The sequence below is a fragment of the Mesoplodon bidens genome (genome assembly GCF_964165515.1).
Source record: "Mesoplodon bidens genome assembly, chromosome: 2".
Taxonomy (NCBI): domain Eukaryota; kingdom Metazoa; phylum Chordata; class Mammalia; order Artiodactyla; family Ziphiidae; genus Mesoplodon; species Mesoplodon bidens.
The window spans coordinates 167,918,566-167,937,496 of record NC_138177.1 but is presented as its reverse complement, the minus strand read 5'-3'; the positions used below and the strand labels follow the sequence as shown (position 1 = coordinate 167,937,496).

Here is an 18,931-nt window from a genome sequence, read left to right as displayed (position 1 = left end):
CATTTTTAAGCATAAAATGCAACTTTCTCTGAGTCTGGAGGAGCACAAGAGCATTAGCTTTCAACCTTCACCATTGCCCTGGGCCAAGACATCTTCCGTTCCTTTGGTACACTGAGTATATGGTATTTTAGGCAACTATTGTATCAATCAGGGTCCAGTCAGGAGACAGAAACCACGCCAGTTTTTGGAACAGAAATTTTAATATAAAGAATTGGTAACTAGGAATGAAGTTCTTCACTAGGCAACTGAAAGGGTACAGAGAGACCGCTAAGTATCCTACAGATAAGACGCAGCTCCCACCCCGAAGGCTGGGGGGAATAAAGGAAGAGGTTGGAATGATTGCAACTTAGATGCCTGGAGGAGGGGCCCCGCAGAGCTGAAACTCAGAGGAGCTGAAACGGAGGCTGATGCTCTGCCTCGGAGCTTGGAGGAAGACCCTGGAAAACTGGGACCCAGGCCCACGAGCCTCTGGATAAGCCCTGGAGACCACAGATGAAGAAGCCACACTCTCTGAACTTAAGTGGGAGAAAAAAAATTTAATTATGCCAAAAATATTTGTTAGAGTTTCCCATTCAGTATGGAGCCTAAGCACACGCATTCACCTCCTCTCCATCCCAGAGCGGCTTTGGGCTTAAAGTCAGTAGGTATCAAGAACAAGAGTGCTCTGGGCAGCAATCCGAGGGATTGCTATGCCGACAGGCACAGAGCAGCTATGCCCCAGTTGAAGCCCTAAGAATTACTCTAAACAGTGGAAATGATTTGGCTGTAGAGGGCCCACGGTATGGATACTGGGGCGGGGGGGTGGGGTCAAGGTGGAGCTGAAGAAATGAATGGACCTCTAGAATAAACAGGAGGAGAAATAAGGAAAGACAGCCCTGTGCAGGCATGATAGACACTGAAGCTCCCTACCCCTAGAGTCAGTCTTGCTTATTTTTGCCTGCGTCCCCAGGCAGCCTGCCGGCTCCACACTCACACACCTGAAGGGGAAGCTGATGGAGAGACCCTGTTCACTTCCTCAGAGACAAAAATTACCCCTCCCACGGAGGGGACCGTAAGCCTTTGAATAAACAAACCCACACGACTGCGAAGGAAACCCACCCAACTCTCTGCAGGAAGCAATATAGCTCTTCATTCATAAGTGGGAATTGTCCACCGAGAATTACAAGGCATTTGAAGAAATCCAACAACGAAAGAGAAAGATTAAAATTGTTGAGGTGAAACAAGAATGGCAGGATAGTGTAGTCAAAGCCGGCAATAGTCCACAAGGATTCATTAAATTGTCCTCTCTGTTTTCGTGTATGCTTGAAATTTTCATAATAAAAAGTGAAAAAATGGTGTTTTGAGCACTTGTCATGTGCTAAGTACATACATACAGCAATGAAAAAAAGAGAAACTCCATACAAAGGAGTCAGAAAACGAAGCAAACAATATAAAGTGTGATGGTTAATACAATTGAGGGACTGATGATGAAATTTCATGGGACCAGGACTAAGCAGGAAAGAAGAGAACCCAGAAGGGGAGACGGAAGCTGTGGACATGGCCCTGGGTGTGGTGGAGAGCAGGCACTGTGTCTCAGCCCCAGAGCCCGGGCTGAGCTGGACCTGGAGTTCAGGAGAAGACGGAGATGACTTTTCAGTCCAAACTAGGGTATCTGCAGGGCCAGCTACATAACATCCAGGACCCGGTGCAAAACGAAAGTGCAGGGGCCCAAAAAGTGAGAAAAAGTGCCATTAAAGGGACCATTTTTTACCATTCATATTTATTTTATGCAATACCCATTTTAAATGCAAATATAAGAGCACTAACTCATATGGAAATCACTGATATGATACAATTCGTATTTCATTGCTTGTACATGACTAGGTATTGTGTTCTTACCTGAACAATGAAAATCCTACACAAAACTAACTCAACTGTTTTTATTGCTTAATGGGTATACACGTATCCTACCAACATTCTCTGCCTTCAGCTTATTTATTTTATTTTGTTTTTTTTGCGGTACGCGGGCCTCTCACTGTTGTGGCATCTCCCGTTGTGGAGCACAGGCTCCGGACGCGCAGGCTCAGCGGCCATGGCTCACGGGCCCAGCCGCTCCGCGGCATGTGGGATCTTCCCGGACCGGGGCACGAACCCGTGTGCCCTGCATCGGCAGGTGGACTCTCAACCACTGCGCCACCAGGGAAGCCCTGCCTTCAGCTTATTGATGAGTAAAGAAATAAAAAGAGAAGGAGCTGTGGGTGGCCTGAGCTTTCCCTTTCCATCTAGGTCATCATTTTCAGCGGATGTGGTTGTTAGATAGGCTGACACAGGGAAGTAACACGTGTAAGAAGGACGTGATGGGGATCCTTGTCCGTTGCCTTCTTCCTGCATTGGAAGAAAGTTTCAGTTGGAATGGAAAGCGTAGCCTCTCCAGAATGTCAGTCCTTCCCCACTCCCACCCCTGCCCCCACTGAATCACAGGCCTAACGGTCACCTAGGATTTGCCTTGAGCACGGCTGGTGAGGACATCAGGAATCCTATGTGCAAAGAAAGCTGCACACACGTTGCTTTCAACTCCTCTGCTCACACGCATGTGGCACCCATCAGACCTTGCTGACAAACAGAAAGATGTTCAAAGATAAAATTATTGAGAGCTTCAAGATGGCAAACGCAGAGCATTAAACCAAGTGTGAGGCCCTTTTGAGTGTGGGGTCGTGTAGGAGTGCACAATTCACACATGCCTGGAAAGCTGGCTCTGGCTCTCTAGGGGCTTTCCCAAGACCCCCATGTGGTGCCCACTTATGTGGACTCATAGTAGCAAACTGATAGGTCCTCAGTGTGAAAGCTGCTCTGAATCCAGATCAATCTGGGCCTCATCTCATGAACGACAGCAAACTCCTTCTACCGATCTGGGTTTTTGGACTCTTTAATCAATAGAAATTGATGAGGCCAGACAAGGAATTCAGGCAAGGCTTTATCGCTGCAGCACAAGGGAGCAAAAACATGTAACAGGTGTCCTTGCTCACTCCCTGAGGGGGTGACAAGCTGGTCCCTTAAATGGGGTGAGGGTGGGGTGGATCGGTGGGTAGGCCAGAGGGGCAGCTTAGGTGGTCTGCCCACCCCCTTGTAGGGATCATGCACAGGACCCTGCTTTTGCTCCTGGCACCTCAGAAGTGGCAGCTGGGTTTTGGCCTTTTTGTACCCCCATTGTTCATATTTTGCCCCAACTGCACATGTGGGCAGTTATTTTTAGTTCCTTAGAGTTTCTTGTATTCTGCTGGTCGAGGAGATATTCGTCCAGGTGCAAGTACTGCAGCAAAGGGTCCCAGGTCCCAGGTCCCAGGTCCCAACCTGTAATAAGAATAGAAGAGAGTTTTACTTGAGCCAAACTGAGGACTACAGCCCAGGAGACAGCCTCTCGGATAACTGAGGAACTGCTCTGGAGAACCATGGTTTTCAGCACAATTTTGTGTCTTGTCAGGACAAAGAAAACCAAATAAGTCAGGGATACATTCCTTCAAGTTTTAAAAACAAACAAACAAACAGATAAGCACATACACAGCAAGTCAGGATGGCCTTGGCACCTGGGAAGGGAGTCTTATCATCAAAGGAGTACTAGCATTGGCATCCCAGGAAGGGAGGCATTTAATCTTTATTTTTAACATGGGCATACTTTACTTCTGGCCAATATGTCCTTTTCTTTAATAATTAAAGCAGACGTACAATGTTTGTTTGATAGGCCACAAACAGGCTGTGTTAGCATAAAATCAAGTTAACCTATGTATAAGCCAGAATGACTTCCCCATACCTCAATATGTGAAAATGTCTTTCATTGCTCTTAAAAGGTGTTGGTGTCCATTCTGACTGAAATGAATCACAGATTCAAAGAAGGAAAGATTCAAAGAAAGAAAGAAAACAAACTCTACTCTGTGGGCATTTCCAGTACGCTGCTGCTACTTTAAAAACTGAAAAACTGTAAATTCAGAAAATGGTCAAAGTTACCTGGGATACTTTTTTTTCTTCCGGTTTTATTAAGATATAATTGACATACAACACTGTATAAGTTTAAGATGTACAGCATTATGATTTAACTCACACACATCATGGAATGATTATCACAGTAAGTTTAGTACACGGGATACTTTTGAAGTAAAAGAGCAAGGTAGGTGTCTGAGTCAATTCCTCTCAAGTCAAATCACCTAAAGCCGACAGCTTGATTTGTTGGATAAATGTGCTTATCTAATTTACACTTCAACTGTAACCCATTCAACCCAGGCCTCACCAGACCATGACTTTGGCTAATAATACTTTTCCTTTTTATACCCAGATTATTATAGCACAAGCTTCTAATAGCTGGAAATTAACCACTTCAGTGTGACATTCTCTTCCCCAGCCCCAACTTCTGCTTTTTTGAGAGAGTCTCAGGAAACATTTCAAGTGTACTGTGTGCTCTGTAACATCTCTTGGGTTTTCCTTTCTTAGTTACTCCTCTTGCCATGACCTCTGCTCTACCAGCCACTTTGAGACCATCACTGAGCTGGGTCAGCTGCCCCCTGCTGGTGACCTCCCACTGATATATACTCCCCCTACCCTCTCTGGTCCTTACCGTGGGCCTCCCCCTCCAAAGCATGCCTTCAGCAGCCCCTGGAAATAGCTTCTTTTGAGCCCACAGGTCCAAACAGAACCTCAGGAACCCTTCACAAGCAGGACTCTCATCTGGTTCCAGGTAGGCCTCCACACCATGGGGCTAGCTGCCCATCCCCTTTCTCCTCCACCAGGTTTCTCTGAGCACCTGAGAACCCAGACCTGACTAATCCCACTGAGCCCTGAAAGAACAAGTCTTTCCTCAAGAATTTGGCTTTGTCAAAAAAAAGCCCAACTCACTGGTCCCTCCCAGAACTGAGGCAACTCAGCCTGATCCTTTAGACACTGGCAACATCAAGATGAATGCTGGTAGCATTTGAAAACCACTCAGTGGCCACACACATTGTAGTACAACTGAGCACATGATCTCTGGTCTGGTCATTTAGGTGGGGTTTTTTTAGTGTCTTCTAGATCTCTGGTGATATTGCTCCCTGACTGAAGGAAGATCATATGGCCTGTCCAATAATAGCTAAGAGAAGCACAGAGCAGGACACAGGGAGGCAGCACAATATCAAGGCTAAGAGTACAGGCTCTGGAACTTTCTTTCTCTGAAACCTTAGGAAAGTACATAACCCCTCCAAACCTCAGTTTCCTCATCTGTAAAATTGGCATGGTAATACTGCCTCCCTTGCAGTTTGTTGTAAGGATGTAATATAGAACAATGCCTGGTACTAAGTGACGTCTCAATAACATTAGCTACTGTTATTATTTTCCTTTAAGCTAGGGAGCAGTACAAGTAGAGGCACAGAGCCACAGGCCAAAGTCAAAGAGCTAGGTGCTTAGACTTTGGCTTCTTGCATTGCATTTGGGGCTTGGCCACCTTTGGGAGGCCTTTTGAACAGACATGTATCTCATCTACTCATGAATGGATTTTTACAAGTTTAACCTTATCACCAAGCTTGTGGGTATCTTTTTGAAGATGGCCTTGCATACACAGTTTCTGAAACTACAAAGCTAGTCTCAGTCATACCGAAGGATAAAATCTTCCAGTTGCCAAGGTATGCAAATGCAATGGACTGAATGTTTGTGTGACCCCCAAATTAAGGTACTGAGACCCTAATCCCAATGTGATGATATTTGGAGGCGGGGCCTTTGGGAGGTAATTAGGTCATGAGGGCAGAGCTGTCATGAATGGGATTAGTGCCCTTATAAGAAGAGGCGATGCCAACAAATTGGACAACCTAGAAGAAATGGACAAGTTTCTAGAAACCTACAGCCCACCAAAACTGAATCAAGAAGAAATAAATAGTTTGATCAGACCGATCACTAGAAGTGAAATAGAATCTATAATAAAAAAAATTCCCTGCAAACAAAAGTCCAGGACTGATGGCTTCACTGAGGAATTCTACCAAAACATACAAAGAAGAACTTATACTGATCCTTCTCAAACTCTTGCAAAAGACTGAAGAGGAGGTAACACTCCCGAAGTCATTCTATGAAGCCACCACCCTGATAAAGATACTACCAAAACCAGACAAAGATACTACCAAAAAAGAAAATTACAGGCCAATGTCTTTCATGAACATAGATGCAAAAATTCTCAATAAAATACTAGCAAGCCAAATCCAACAACACATAAAAAAGATCATAGACCACAATCAAGTTGGGTTCATCCCAGGGTCATAAGCATGGTTCAACATACACAAATCAATCAATGTGATACACCACATCAACAAAGGAAATGACTAAAACACATGATCATCTCAGTAGATGCAGAAAAGGCATTTGATAAAATTCAACATCCATTCATAATAAAAAAAAGGAAAAACATTACCAAAGTGGGTACAGCGGGAAAATATCTCAACATAATAAAAGCTATTTATGACAAAACTACAGCCAACATAATACTCAATGGTGAAAAGTGGAAAGCTTTCCCACTAAAATCTGGAACAAGACAAGGATACCCACTCTCACCACTTCTATTCAACATGATATTGGAAGTCCTAGACAGAGCAATCAGACAAGAAAAAGAAATAAAAGTTATTCAACTTGGAAGGGAAGAGGTAAAATTGTCATTATGTGCAGATGACATGATACTATAAATGGAAACCACTAAAGACTCCACACAAAAACTACTAGGACTGACAAATTCAGCAAGGTAGCAAAATACAAGATTAACATGCAGAAATCTGTTGTGTTTCTTTATATTAACAATGAAACATCAGAAAAATCCTTTTTAAAATCACATCAAAAAAGAATAAAATACTTAGGAATAAACCTGACCAAGTAGGTGAAATACTTATACACTGAGAACTATAAAACACTGATAAAAGAAGTCGAAATGGAAAGATATCCCATGCTCTTGCATTGGAAGAATTAATATTGCTAAAATGGCCATACTACCTAAAGCAATCTTCAGATTTAATGTGCTCCCTATCAAATTATCCATGAAATTTTTCACAGAACTATCGATAGAACAAAGAATCCTAAAATTTACATGGAGCCATAAGAGACCCAGAATTGCCAAAGCAATCCTGAAGAAAAAGAACAAGGCTGGAGGCATAACACTCCCAGACTTCAGACAATACTATAAAGCTACAGTAATCAAAACAGCATGGTATTGGCACAAAAACAGACATATGGATCAATGGAACAGAAAAAAGAGCCCAGAAATAGACCCATACACCTATGGTCAATTAATCTTTGACAAAGAAGGCAAGAATATACAATGGAGAAAAGATCATCTCTTTGGCAAGTGGTGTTGGAAAAGCTGGACAGCCACATGTAAATTAATGAAGTTAGAACACACCCTCACACCATACACAAAAATAAACTCAAAATGGCTTAAAGACTTAAATATGAGACAGAACACCATAAAACTCCTAGAAGAGAACACAGGCAAAACACTCTCTGACATAAACCATAGCAATGTTTTCTTAGTTCAGTCTCCCAAAGCAATAATAAATAAAAGCAAAAATAAGCAAATGGGACCTAATCAAACTTACAAGCTTTTGCACAGCAAAGGAAACCATAAACAAAACAAAAAGACAATCTACAGACTGGGAGAAGATATTTGCGAACAATACAACTGACAAGGGCTTAATTTCCAAAATATATAAACAGCTCATACAGCTCAATAACAAAACAAACAAACAGGGCCTCCCTGGTGGCGTAGCAGTTAAGAATCTGCCTGCCAATGCAAGGGAAACAGGTTCGAGCCCTGGCCGGGGAAGACCCCACGTGCCACGGAGCAACTAAGCCCGTGCGCCACAACTACTGAGCCGGAGCTCTAGAGCCTGCAAGCCACAACTACTGAGCCTATGTGCCACAACTACTGAAGCCCGTGCGCCTAGAGCCCGTGCTCCGCAACAAGAGAAGCCACGACAATGAGAAGCCCTCGCACCACAACAAAGAGTAGCCCCCACTCACCGCAACTAGAGAAAGCCTGCACACAGCAACAAAGACCCAACACAGCCATAAATTAATTAATTAATTAATTGATTGATTAATTTAAAAAACAAACAAAAAAACACAACCCAATCAAAACGTGGGCAGAAGATCTAAATAGACATTTCTCCAAAGAGGACACACAGATGGCCAGCAAACACATGAAAGAATGCTCAACATCACTAATCATTAGAGAAATGCAAATCAAAACTACAATGAGGTACCATCTCACACTGGTCAGAATGGCTGTCATTAAAAAGTCTACAGATAATAAATGCTGGAGAGGATGTGGAGAAAAGGGAACCCTCCTGCACTGTTGGTGGGAATGTAAATTGGTGCAGCCACTATGGAAAACAGTATGTAGGTTCCTTAAAAAACTAAAAATAGGGACTTCTCTGGTGGTCCAGTGGTAGAGAATTTGCCTTCCAATGCAGGGGACGTGGGTTCGATCCCTGGTCAAGAAACTAAGATCCCATATGCCGCAGGGCAACTAAGCCCGCACGCTCTAGAGCCCATGCACCTCAACTAAAGAGAAGCCCATGTGCCGCAACGAAAGATCCCACATGCTGCAACTAAGACCCGATGCAGCCAAATAAATAAATAAATAAATAAAATATTAAAATTAATAAAAAGTAAAATAAAATAAATATTTTTAAAAAAACTAAAAATAGAGTTACTATATGACCCAGCAATCCCACTCTTGGTCATATATCCAGAGAAAACCATACTTTGAAAAGATACACGCACCCCAATGTTCATAGCAGCACTATTTACAATAGCCAAGACATGGAAGCAAACTAAATGTCCATCTACAGATGAATGGGTAAAGATGTGGTATATACATACAATGGAATACTACTCAAGCATATAAAAGAATAAAATAATGCCATTTGCAGCAATGTGGATGAACCTAGAGATTATCATACTAAGTGAAATAAGTCAGAACAATAAAGACAAATACCACATGATATCACTTATATGTGGAATCTAAAATATACAAATGAACTTATTTACAAAACAGAAACAGACTCACAGACATGGAAAACAAACTTATGATTACCAAAGGGAAAAGGGAGTATGGAGAGATAAATTAGGAGTTTGGGATTAGCAGATACAAATGACTGAATATAAAATAGATAAACAACAAGGTCCTACTGTATAGCACAGGGAACTATATTCAATATCTTGTAATAACCTATAATGGAAAAGAATATGTATAACTGAATCATTTCACTGCACACCAGAAACTAACAACAACAAAAAAAGAAGAGGCCAGAGAGCTGGCTTGCTCTCTCTCTCTGCCATGTGAGGATACACAAGAAGACATCTGTAAACCAGGAAGAAGGCACTCACCAGAACCTGATCGTGATCTTGGACTTCCACCCTCCAGAACTGAGAAGTAAATGTCTGTTGTTGATAAGCCACCCAGGTTATGGTATTTTGTTATAGCAACCCAAGCTGATTAAGACAGCATGTCATGGGCTTCCCTGGTGGCGCAGTGGTTGCGAGTCCGCCTGTAGATGCAGGGGACACGGGTTCGTGCCCCGGTCCGGGAAGATCCCACTTGCCGCGGAGCGGCTGGGCCCGTGAGCCATGGCTGCTGAGTCTGCGCGTCCGGAGCCTGTGCTCCGCAACGGGAGAGGCCACAACAGTGAGAAGCCCGCGTACCAAAAAAAACAAAAAAAAAGACAGCCTGTCATTAAGATTTTCTCTCAGTTCTAAACCCACACTTCCAGCAGATGGCTTTGGGGTGCCGGGGCTGAAACCGCCTTTCTGCTTTGCCAGCTGCTCCCGGTGAGGGAGACAGTGAGGCTGCACGAGGAAGAAGGACTTACTCCTTCCTATTTCCTGTTCGAAAGTACATCACTCGGCAACACTGCTTCACTCTAGCGCAGCAGCAGCTGAATCTGGTTTTGCAGTTCTTTCCAGCACTTGGACAACCAACTTCATAGCAACCCCTCAGAGACATCAGCACGCCCTCCTCAGAGGTCTGGGGCCCGGGCCTGCTGTGCCCTCCTCTTACACATTTAACGTCCTTATTGACATAATTCACATACCATACAATTCACTCATCTAAACTGTACAATTCAATGTTTCTTAGTATATCCATGGGTATGTGCAACCATCACCACCATTAATTTTAGAACATTTTCATCACCTCTAAAAGAAACCCTAAAAAGAAAACAATAGGTGGACTTTCTCACCTTCTGAGATGGCCCACACTCTGTCTGCGGAGTGTTTCTCTCTAAATAAATCCACTTCTTAGCTATCACTTTGTCTCTCACTGAATTCTTTCTGCGATGAGACATCGAGAACCTGAGCTTCAGTTAAGTCCTGAAACCAGTTGTTCTACGGGAACTAAGACCCCCATACGCACGTGGAGGATGGCAACTACCTGCTGAGCACAAGCACTAGACCCCAGACTGTTCAGAACCAGAAGGTTGATGATTAAGATTCCTAAAACACCACACTGTTACTTCACAACCAATCAATGAGAAGAAAGTCATGAATCCTTCAGCCTTCCCCCCGCAAATGTTGCCTTTAAAAATGTTCCCCTGAGGGCTTCCCTGGTGGCGCAGTGGTTGAGAGTCCGCCTGCCGATGCAGGGTACGCGGGTTCGTGACCCCGTCTGGGAAGATCCCACATGCCGCAGAGCGGCTGGGCCCGTGAGCCATGGCCGCTGAGCCCGCGCATCCGGAGTCTGTGCGCCGCAACGGGAGAGGCCACGGCAGTGAGAGGCCCGCGTACCGCAAAAAAAAAAAAAAGTTCCCCTGAAAGCCATTGGGGAATTTGGGTCTTTTGACCATAAGCTGTCTGTTCTCCTTTCTTGGCCCTGAAATAAACCTTTCTCTGCTCCAAAAGAAGAAAAAAAGAAAATAACAGGTGTTGGTGAGGATATGGAGAAACTAGAACCCCGTGCACTGCTAGTGGGAATGTAAAATGATGCAGCCAGTATGGAAAACAGTATGGTGATTTCTCAAAATTTTAAAAATAGAGTTACCATATGATCCAGAAATGCCACTTCTGGGTATATACAAAAAAGAATGGAAAGAAGGGACTCAAACAGATATTTGAATACCCACGTTCACAGCAGCATTATTCATAATAGCCAAAAGATGGAATCAACTCAAGTGTCCTTTGACAGGTGGATAAATAAAATGTGGTGTATACATACAACAGAATATTATTCAGCCTTAAAAGGAAGGACATTCTGACATATCCTGCAATATAGATCAAACTGGAAAACATTATGCTAAGTGAAATAAGGCAGACACAAGAGGACAAATACTGTATGATTCCACTTACATGAGGTACTTAGAGTAGTCAGATTCATAGAGACAGAAAGCAGGGAATGGTGGCTGCCAGGAATGGGGGGAGGGCGGTGGGGAGTTGACTGGGTAGAGAGATTCAATTTGGAAAGATGAAAAATGTTCTGGAGATGGATGGTGGTGATGGTTGCACATCAGTGCAAATGTACTTAATGTCACTAAACTGTGTACTTAAAAATGGTTAAAATAGTATATTTTGTGTTACACATATTTTACCACAATAAAAAAAAAAACCTGTACCCTGTAGCTATCACACCCCCCCTGCCCATATTTCCTATACTCCCTATCCCCACCCTCCCAGCCACTGGCAGCCTCTAAGCTATCTTCTGTCTCTGTAGATTTCTCTGTTTTGGACTTTGACATGAATGGAATTGTGCAATATGTGGACTAGTGTGACTGGTTTCTTTCACTTAGCATAATGTTTTCACAGTTCATCGAAGTTGTAGCACATATCTGTGCTTCATTCCTTTTTATGGCTGTATATCCTCTTATCTTCTAAGTTTTAATAATTAAACCTCTTCCGTTGGTTCCTTTCATCCTAGGAATGGGAAGCTGCTTCCTGCAGTTGCTACCTCTGTGATCCCTTTTTTTAACCTGTTTAGTTACTAGTGAATAACTTTATATGTAAGTAACAATTCTTTATATTAAATTCTTTCTGTTCAAATCACTAGTGTGACTTCTGTCTCCTGATCAAACCCTGATACTCAAGAAAAATCAAGATAATTTGAATTCCTGGGCTATTCATGCAGCTGCCTATTTTTAAAGTTCCATTTTCTTCCCTTATTTTCTGTGCCCCACCTCCTCTCCTGATGATGGTCATCTAGCTCTTATTATCCTCTATCCATCTGCAGCTCAAACTTATCAGGAAATAATATCTCCTCCTAACAAATTCAAGAAATGCAACATTTAAAGAGCAGCTCCTTCCAGCGTGGAGTAGCCCTGCTGCTCTTGAGCCCATCTGCAGTGAATTCTGCAGCCTCTGAGTCTGCAGGCAAATAGGACTGATTCTTCGTAATTTAGAGGAACATAGCTGGATGAAATCTTACACAGCATCCAGGCTTCAGAAGGCACTGATATACCTCATCTTACAAAAAAGATTGAAAGGAAATATACCAAAATATTGAATAATCTCTAGATCATGGAGTTATAAGTGATTTTAATTTTCTTATTTATCCTTTTGTTTTCAAATTATCCATAAAAACCTAGGTTTTTTTTTTGGCGGTACGCGGGCCTCTCACTGTTGTGGCCTCTCCCGTTGCAGAGCACAGGCTCCAGCTGCGCAGGCTCAGTGGCCATGGCTCACGGGCCCAGCCGCTCCGCGGCATGTGGGATCTTCCCAGACCAGGGCCGAACCCGCGTCCCCTGCATCGGCAGGCGGACTCCCAACCACTGCGCCACCAGGGAAGCCCCAAGTCTAGTTTTTATAATGAGAAATTTTAAGTATAAAAAATCGACATCACTCATCTCCCAACCAATGGTGCTGGTAAGAAGCTTCCCCCCTTCCCAGCCGGCTCTTGGATCATGTTGTAACTCTCTCCTTTGGGGAATAACTGATTTTCCAGGAAGAGGAGATAAATGAGGGTGTTACCAGGGAGGCTGGGTAATTAAAGCCTCTTCAGGAAAAGGTGTCATCTACAAGGCAAATCCCATAGGAGATCTAGAGTGTGTGGCAGGCTGTGAACTTAAATATCTAATATGCCTGGGTTCTATGAGCCTTTGAGACAGAGAGACAGAGACAGAGACCAATTGGCAGGCAGGCAGGCAGGCTTCCATCTTCAGGCCTCTTCCTTTCTCAGTGTGTGTTCTCTCATGAGGTGATCTCTCTCACGATCAGAAGCAGCTCTGTTTCCTCCCTCCCTTTCTCTCTTCCGTATTTATTGAGCACCTACTATATGCCAGAACCAGATATTGTTATAGGAGCTGGGGATTTATCAGTGAACAGACTACTCCCTGCCCCCATGAAACTAATATTCTAGTAATGGACTTAGGCCATTAAATCAGTAACTGCATAATTATTCTCTTAAATACAACTGTGATAGATGCCATGAAAAGTAGTATAGGGAGAGCTTCCCTGGTGGTGCAGTGGTTGAGAGTCTGCCTGCTGATGCAGGGGACATGGGTTCGTGCCCCGGTCCAGGAAGATCCCACATGCCGCAGAGCGGCTGGGCCCGTGAGCCATGGCCGCTGAGCCTGCGCAGCTGGAGCCTGTGCTCTGCAACGGGAGAGGCCACAACAGTGAGAGGCCCGCGTACTGCAAAAAAAAAAAAAAAAAAAAAAGTAGTATAGGGAACTGTGGGTCACTCACAAGGTATATCATTTGGGATTAGGTTTGGCTGCAACAGACACCTAACAGTATAGAAGAATACTTCTCTACCAGGTAAAGGCAGTCTGGATACAGGCAACCCAGGGCTGGTATGGCAGCTCCAGTGTCACAAAGGATCCGGGATCCACATCCTTTGGATCCACCACCCCAGCATGTGGCTTCCATCTTCAAGGTTACCTCCTGGTCCAAAATGGCTGCTGGAGCTCCAGCTATCATATTCATATTGCAGGCTAGAAGAAAGAGGAACAGTAGAAGTGCACAGGGTACCTCTCCCAGCTAAGTCAGCTTCCTTTTGCTCATATCTCACTGGGCAAAATTAATTTATGCCTAGCTGCAAGGGAGGTAACACATTGCTGCCTTGAATAACATTTACTTGTAAACTGATAATAAACCAACTAATGTTTACTGAGCATCTGTAATGTGTCTAGCTCTTTAGAAAACAACCCTGCAACGCAGATATCATCACTGTCATTCAACAGACTGGAAAAGTGAGGTTCGGTGGGTTTAAAGAAACCGCTCAAAGATCAAACCACCAGTGATGGTGGAGCTGACTTCCTGAAGCCCATGCTCTTTCCATTGTATTTTGCTGCCTTCCCACCAGCAACTAAAGAAATGGGGAAGAAAGTTCCTCAGACTTGTCATTGATTATATTTAAAGAAAGGCCACTTTTTTCTATTTAAAGTGCATTGATGCTACGCAGCCAATGAAAAGAACTTAGATCTGTATAAAAGCAGGGACATGGTCTGTTTTGTTCACCACTGTCTTCTCAATGCCTAGAACAGTGCTGGGCAAATAATAGAAATCCAATAAATGTGAATGTTCCCTGAATGTTCTTTTGTACCCCTTTCCAATCAATCTCCATCCTTCAGATGCAACCACTATTCTGATGCTGATCACCATAGATTAGTTTGGCCTTTTATTTAACCTCATGTAAATGGAATCATACATCTATTACTCTTTGGTGTCTGCCTTCTTTTTGTCCAACAATTTTTTGAGATTTATTTATGCTGTTATGTGTATCAGTAGTTTATTCTTTTTATGGCTGTGTAGTATTCCATTGTTGGAATATACCATAGTTTGCTTATCCATTCTTCTTTTGATGAACATTTATAATATTCCCAGTTTGTGCATATTCTGAATGAATAAAGATGTTAAAAAGCATTCTTGTACAACCCCTCCCCCTTTGGGGGGCTATCTGCTGACGTTTTTTGTGAATATATAACTAGGAGTTGAATTTCCGAGTCACAGGGTAGATGTACACTTAGCTTGAAAAACTGGCAAAAGTTCCCCAAAATTGGTTGTCTCCTTTTACATTCCACCAGCAACACTGGAGTGTGAGATGGAGATCTTTTATCATTTCTATTAATTCCATAGCACAAACCTAATAAGAACTTTTTAAAGTATTGACTTTTAAGTCTACTCAGATAAGAATAACAAAATCTAAAATGAAGTCATCTGTCTGGAAATTCTCCTCCAAGGTAAGAGATGAGCTACTCAGGATCTGTAGCCTTATCTGACGGGTTCTACTTGAGTTTTTCAGGACAGCAAAAATGCTTATCAACCTTGGCATAGGTTTCAATGGATTGAGTCACAAGGGATCAATTTCTTTCTCTTTTTTTCTCTGCCTGTAACTCAAACCTCACAATGATGAGGAGGAGAGGGAGGGAGTGTTAGAAATGTAAAACTACGTGAAGTTCATTCATAACAAGCACTTATTATACACCGTGGGCACAATGTAAGAGGGAAGATGTGGAAGATTCCATTCTTGTTCTTAAGTTGCTCACAACCTAGTTGATAGATACAAGATGGCACCTCTTCCTCTGCCCATCATGTAAAGACGGATGTTGTTCTGGATTCGGCCCTTTGCCCTTTTTGTGTTTCTTTTCCACCTGCTCCTCCGGGGTCATCTCACCTGAGCTAATGATTTCAACTACCCCGCACACCTCCTTCCAAAATCACTCTGCTTGGTTTGAGCCCACTCCTAAGCTCCAGACCTGTGTCTTCCAGCTGCTTCTATCCCAACTCCTCTCTCATGCTCATAACTTACATATAATTCATCAGTAACTTTTGTTAACTTTGCCTTTAAATTTCACCAGGAACATACTATTTTTCACCACTTCCTTTCCTATAACCCTTGTCCAAGCCACTGTCATCTCTGGTCTGCCTTATTGTAATAGCTCTACCGAATCAGTATTGCTATCTTATCGCCTGTTGCCTGCTCTTTACTCATTTCCCTTTCGGTAATAAAAACTTGAATTACCTTTGGTGAATGTAACCGTCAGTGTTCCCGCAGAAGGTTAATCTGAGTTGAGTTTCGTAAAGCTTATATACAAACGTGTGGGCAGGATTGAGGGAAACAAGAAGGAATGATAGGATGAAACTCTGGGGCTGCCAGCAGTAGGGGGCTACTACCACCTCTAGGCCAAGAGAAGGGAGACTCTACCAGAGCCAGGAGAGACCTGTATGAAGAGGGGCACTAGAAAGAAGACTCAGCAGAGGTATGTGGCCAACATGCAGTGACCCAGAAGGGAGAGGGCCTGTGAAAGGGGCCTAACTTCATCCTCCTCCAATCCTCTGCACGCTTCCAATGTCTTCTATGGATAAATTCACCTGTAAGCCAGAGAATTAGGGACCCATTGAAGCAGTCCATGCTGGTATCTCCTAAGGCACAAATCAGGAAGAAAAAAATGTAGAGTAGATAAAGGGACCAAGAGAAAATTTTTGGTCACACAGGAAGCCACCTTTCCCCAATTCTCAGTCCATGAGATTTAAGAGCTACTGACCACACCTTAGCTCTAGAGGTTAGCACATGACCCAGGTCTGGGCTATCAGAATAGTCCAGGCCCCTTCTGAAGAGAGTGGCTTAATGATGCGCAAGTGACCCAAGTTAGACCAACGAGATGCAGTCCTGGGACTTTTGTTGACAGCACTGAGGAAGAGAAATTCTCTAATGGTAAGGATATGATGTGAAGTTGTTAGCAGCCATTCTGCTACCTCATGGGGAAAGGCAGCCTGAGAAAGAAGTCAACACAAAGGAAAACACAGTTAAGAAATGGAGATCAAATCCTGATGTCATACTTTTAAGCCCTTAGATCCAGCCATGCTTGAAGCCCACAGTTTTTCTGCATTACATGAGGTAATGAATTCCATTTGCTGTTTAATCCAGTTTGAGTGGTATATTGCATGCAAAAAAAAAAAACAAACCAAAACCAAAACAAAACCTCTTGAATAATATTTAATACTTATCCCAAAGACCAACATAAAGGCATACCTTTATATCTTTAAATATGCCATTATTTCTATGGAATGTCCTTTTCCATACTCTCCACCTAGAAAAATCCTACTCAAATGCAAATCCTACTCTTAATGCAAAGCCTTCCCTCAGTATTCCAGGCAGAATTGCTCGATTCTTCCTCTGCTTTTTCAGCACTTTACAAATGCCTCTATCAGTGTACATATAAAGTTGTGTCATAGTTAGTTGTTTGCTTATCTGTCTCCCCTATCTGTGAGCTCCTGAAGGTAGATTTGCGTGGCCCTTACCCCTGTAAGCCTAGTACCCAGCACAAGGCCTAAACCCTGAGTTAAACAAGGCTAAACCAGTCTTTTTTACTTTAGGACCTCTCAGAGCCATTTCTGTGTTAAGATGCATTAATGGATCCCCATGCAGGGGTACAGAATGCAGCAATTTCCAAATTCATTTGACCTAAAAACTCAATTTTTGCTGAAGTTGCTGTGTTTGAGAAATTTAGAGAAGAAAAATAACTGCGGTTCTTAGGGTGACCTTAACGCATGAAGTGGCTCTCAATAAATATTTGTTAAGTGAATGAAGGGGAGAACTTGGTGGGGTGCAAGGGACAGTAGGGTTGGAAGCAACAGAAACAACACAAGCAATGAACAGGAAGCCAGAGGGGTGATCCGTTGGACATATCTCTGTGATGGTGCCAGGTCAATTGTTAAAGAATGATTGGGACCATAATGCAATCCTGTTTCCTTAGTTTAAATCTAACAGAGATTAGATGTATTCTACACACTTTAATCCTTCTTCCTGTCCCATGACCCAGTGGCTAAGTGCCTGATGGCACTGCTTCCTTGATTTTGACCTTCAATTTGCTTCACTTTGCCTCAGGGGATTATGTGGGAGATCAGAGCTGATTTTCCTCTAACTGCACACCCTTAAGTCAAATTCCTTTCCTGTTCTGTGCCTCTGTTTCCCTCTCTGTGAACACAGGCTCCCTTCCAAGCTTGGCTCAGACGCCTCGGGAAAAAACAAAAATTTTTTTTTTTAAATAACCTGACAAAGGAAGCCCCAGTCCTACCACAGTAACTTTGGACAACTCATTGAACAGCTTAGGCCCTTGGTCTTTCTATTTGTAAAAGAAATTGAGGCTTCTGAGAGAATCAAGCAAGACTGTGCGGTGAAAAGTGTTTTGCAAACGGGGAATAAAACATGAGAAATGTAAATATTATTAGGATTGTACATACGATGAAGAGGAGGTGGAGGGGGGGTAGGAGGAGGCGGCGGCTGCAGCAGAAGCCCACCGTGGTTCAGAGCCCAGGACAAGGAGTCAGCACCCGGATGCAACCTATAGCTCAACCACCTAACTAGCTGTCTCGCCTTGGGTAATTAAGCACATGGAAGCCCTCTTCATCTATTAAAGGAGGATAATAATATTCGGTTCGCTGGTTGTGAGGTTAAATGAGGTAAATCCTGCAAAGCACGCGTTGCAGTGTACGTAGTAACTAGCCCTCAGTAAATGTTCATTATATTCCTATTAACTATTCTTGCCACCGACTGAATGGGACCAAGCAAGAAAAGGAGATAAGCCATTTCTGGTCACGGTGCAAGACCAGAAGATCGCCAAAGGTCCCGCCGTCGGGGGCACCTAAAGCCCCCTCCCCAGCTAGACCGCCCAAGCCCCTCACCTGCGCGGAACAAAAAAACCCGGATGCAGGTCAAGTGCGAGCGTGCAGCCAGGCTCCCGCCCCGGCCCCAAGGCCGCACGCGAAGGGCGGGGCCGCTTCCTGCCGGCTACTGGGCCCCGCGCGCCCCCGCCGGGCGGTCGACACCGGGCGCCTGCGCCGCGCGCGCTCGCCGGAGGTGGGAGTGGGGGCGGGGCGGAGCCGCGCGGGGCTGGGCGCGCGCGCGCGACGCCGACGGCCTCGCTCTCCAGGACGCGGCTCGCGCCCAGGCAGAGGCGGCCGCTCCCGGCGTCGAGGGCGTGGCGGCTAGGCTCTGGGCAGCGGCCACCTAGTAGACTGTACCCCGGCG

The 18,931-nt window shown here is 44.0% G+C and overlaps 1 long non-coding RNA gene across 4 annotated transcripts; it reads right to left on the bottom strand.

Moving 5' to 3' along the window:
- Nucleotides 1–1,286: 1,286 nt before the first annotated feature.
- LOC308608040 lies at nt 1,287–18,714 on the bottom strand. Of its 4 annotated transcripts, XR_014014079.1 has the most exons (7): nt 15,923–15,972; nt 13,840–13,892; nt 9,364–9,616; nt 3,146–3,330; nt 2,474–2,592; nt 2,191–2,364; nt 1,287–1,963 (listed from the first exon to the last, which is right to left on the bottom strand). It is a non-coding gene; the product is annotated as an uncharacterized lncRNA (long non-coding RNA). The 4 variants fall into 4 exon arrangements; XR_014014078.1 differs by lacking the exons at nt 13,840–13,892; nt 15,923–15,972 and adding an exon at nt 18,586–18,683; XR_014014080.1 differs by lacking the exon at nt 13,840–13,892 and having other exon boundaries at nt 15,923–15,969.
- Between the last annotated feature and the right edge of the window lie 217 nt (nt 18,715–18,931).